At 34.1% G+C, this 3,870-nt stretch overlaps 1 pseudogene; it reads right to left on the reverse strand.

The window, feature by feature from the left end:
- Positions 1-1,403: 1,403 nt before the first annotated feature.
- Positions 1,404-2,223, reverse strand: LOC116479657 (transcription initiation factor TFIID subunit 9-like; annotated as a pseudogene).
- Positions 2,224-3,870: the final 1,647 nt, after the last annotated feature.

Below are 3,870 nucleotides of genomic sequence, written 5' to 3' on the forward strand. Positions count from 1 at the left end.
AATAGCCTCCTGTCTACTGTGCCCCAACAATTCTGCACATCTGAGGTTCAACCATATGCTTAAAGTGGTTTCTGTTGTCTCTCTAACCTGCTTTTACTCCTGTACTTCACTTTTACAAGTACAGAATGTAATTATTATGTAAATTAATAAAGTAAAGTAGCATTTTGTAAGAAAGCCTTTTTCTATGAAATTTAATTCCAATGCTTTAGAAATGCTTGACAAAAACACATTACAATCTTGCAGTTAAACTAACTAAGTGTGAAACTACGAAGGATGGGCGAACATTACATTTAAAATGTAGAAAAATTCTTTATTCAGTTTACCTCACAAGAGCGTTTAAGTTCTTGTTCCATTAAAAAAATTAAGCTGTAAATTACAAATAATACATTATATATGTAGCTTATTCAAGAAATACAACAATAAACTCCAATTAGCAGACCTATACACACAGAAGAAACTTCGGCATTCTATTAAAGAATAAAGATAATAATCGCTTCTCGGCCTTTTGGCTAAGCTCAAGTGTGTAAGATAATAAGCATACATTTATATTGAGTAAAATTAGAATCTTTATATATAAATATATATTTATAAAAATGAGTATATATTCATTTTTAATGATTTCCTGATATAACCAAAGTTTCAACTACTATTTATTCCATATCTTGTAAAATAAAGGGCTTTCTTCTGCCATACTAGTCTCTACCTATCTTTGGGATGAAATAATCACTTGCTCTTGCTCCTCTCTCTTTTTCAATTAAAAAAAAAATCAGCGTTACTTATTTATTTATTTAATTTACTTATTTTTGGATGAATAACAACTTTATGTTTTTACACTTAAAGGCTGATGAAAAAACCATTACTAATCTGATTAAAGAAATTCCAGCACTTCAGTTGAAAAGTATGGTAGGCCAGGTGTGGTAGCTTACACCTGTAATCCCAGTATTTTGGGAGGCCAAGTTGGTTGCGTCATTTGAGGTCAGGAGTTTGAGACCAGCCTGGCCAACATGGCAAAACCCCATCTCTACGAAAAATACAAAAATTAGCTGGGCATGGTGGCATGCACCTGTACTCCCAGCTACTTGAGAGGCTGAGACGGGAAGATCACTTGAACCCAGGAGACAGAAGTTGCAGTGAACCAAGATTGCACCTGCACTCTAGCCTGGGTGACAGAGCAAGACTTCATATCAAAAAAAAAAAAAAAAAAAAAAAAGAAAGACAAAGAAAGAAAGAAAGAAAGAAGAAAAGAAAGGAAAAATAGTAGAGAAGTAGGGTAACACTATACTTACTCATTAAATATTATTTAAGTGTTCTAAAGCACAATTTGAAAACATCCAGTATGAGTGTTGAATTTCAGTACAATGAATTCAAGACTAGATATACATGTTACGTGCATCAAGGCTAGATTACAAATTACCATAGTTGTAGTTGTCATCATTATCATTATCATCTTCTTAATGCTTCCTTTTCAATGGACTTGATGATCCATTGGCAATGTTTTGTGATGACTCCATATTAGTGGTAATAAGAATGTTTTTGGACCTAAATAGTGGTTGATTAATTGGAACACTCTTTACTGATGATGTTGCAGAAATTGATGCTTTTATAGCTGGAGTCTGTGAAGCAGAAAGATGCACTGTAAACCTTTTTCCCTGTGAGGGACATTGGAGTCCCTACTTCAGTTAAAACAGACATGATTTGTGGGGTGGTTGTGCCTAATGTAGGATTACTTGGTCTGCTAGTAACTGAACCAATGCTTAACCATGGAATTCTTACTCTTCCTGCAGAAGTAGAAATCTTTTTCTGTAAAGACTTAAGCCTATAGTTTAAAGCGATTAAGCAATGTCTGTTAAGATATTGAATTAGGACCTAAATATGGCTTGATTAATGGCAAAGGGGTTTAAGTTCTTTGACTTGCAATATCTAACAAAAAAGCTTTTAGGGGAGAAGTGGTATTAATAAAAAAAACTGTTGGTTGGTCAGCTGGTCAGTGCAACACTGGATTGCCAATCGCATATCATCTGCATCAACAGTAGCTTTCTTAGAATGGCTTAAGTAAATTTCTGCTTCATCTAAAATTGTAGTCAAACAGCAGAAGTCAAACTCCAACATCTGATTTATAAATCTAAGTTCATACTTTGTAATCCTCATATCCTTCAGTATTTGTGCCATTATCTGTGCATCTTCCCACATGCTCTTGGGAGAGGGCATCTTGTCAGACTCCATGATATCTGGTGATGAGACTTCCCCAGCTAAATCACTCGCATTAATGTATTCCATTTCTGATCTTGATGCAAGTTATTTGCCTAGTGTTGTTTTTCCAGACCCTGATGTAACGTGATGGCTCCCAGTGTCTTGCCTCCTGCCTTATTTTTAATTAATTTAAAATTATTTTTAATTGACAAATAAAAATTGTATTAATATTGATATAACCTCAATGGAAAGCAATTTAGCAAAAGTTATCAAATTAAACATGTTTTGACTGGCAATTCAGATTCCAATAATTTAACCCATAAGAAACTCCTATGTATTTGTCCTGTACAATGTGATGTTTTGAAATATGTACGCATTCTGGAATCACTGAATTGAGCTAATTAACATATGCATTACCTCAGTAATATTGTTTTATGGTGAGAGCACAAAATCTACTCAATTATTGTAAAAAACACAATGCATTATTGTTAATTATAGTCACCGTGTTATACAATATATGTTCAAAACTTCTTCTTCTTATATAACTGAAATTCATACCCTCTGACCACACCCAATTTCCTGTACCACACTCAAACTTTCCCAGCACCGGGTAATCACCATCCTACTCTCTGCTTCTATAAATTCAACTATCATAAATGCCACGTATAAGCAACATCATGCAAAATTTATCTTTTGGTGCTAATGTAATGTCTTCAAGGTACATACATGTTGTCCTAAACCGGAATACGTTCTTTTTAAAGGATGAATAATATTCCTCTGGATACATATACAACATTTTCTTTATCCTTTCATCCTTTAATGAATACTTAGGTGGAATCTATATATTGGCTACTGTGAATAGTGCTGCAATAAACTTAGGAGTGCAGATATATTCAATATCCTGATTTTATTTCCTTTAAACTTATATACCCAGTGGTGAGAATACTGTATTATATTGTAGTTCTATTTTTAGTTTTTTGAGGAAACTCCACATTGTTTACTTAACGGCTACTATAACTTACATTTCCACCAACAGTGAGTAAAGGTTCTATTTTCTTCATATCCTCTTGAACACTTGTTATATTTCACCTTTTTGATAATATTCATTCTAATGATATGAGATGAAATCTCATTGTGGTTTTAATTTGCGTCTCTCTGATGATTAATAACATTGAGCGTTTTTTTCGTATATTTATTGGCCATTTGTGTGTCTTCTTTTGAGATATGTCTGTTCAGGTCCTTTGCCCATTTTAAATTCAGGTTATTTGTTTTGTTATTATTTAGTTGTTTGAGTTATTTATATATTTTGGATATTAACCTCTTATCAGATGTGAGGTTTGATAAATATATTTTCTTATTCCGTAAATTGTATCTTCACTGTATTGGTTGTTCTCTTTGCTACACAGAAGTGTTTTAGTTTGAGGTAACCCCTGCCTACTTCACCCTCATGCAGTTATCTCACCACAACCTGTAGTTAGAGAGAGCTAAAATTATTATAGTGCAAGTAAATATATATGTATAGCAGGCCGGGCGCGGTGGCTCACGCTTGTAATCCCATCACTTTGGGAGGCCGAGGTGGGCGGATCACGAGGTCAGGAGATCGAGACCACGGTGAAACCCCGTCTCTACTAAAAATACAAAAAAAAAAAAAAAATTAGCCGGGCGTGGTGGCGGGCGCCT

This window comes from Hylobates moloch, unplaced genomic scaffold, assembly GCF_009828535.3.
Source record: "Hylobates moloch isolate HMO894 unplaced genomic scaffold, HMol_V3 SCAFFOLD_12, whole genome shotgun sequence".
In the NCBI taxonomy this organism is placed as follows: Eukaryota; Metazoa; Chordata; class Mammalia; order Primates; family Hylobatidae; genus Hylobates; species Hylobates moloch.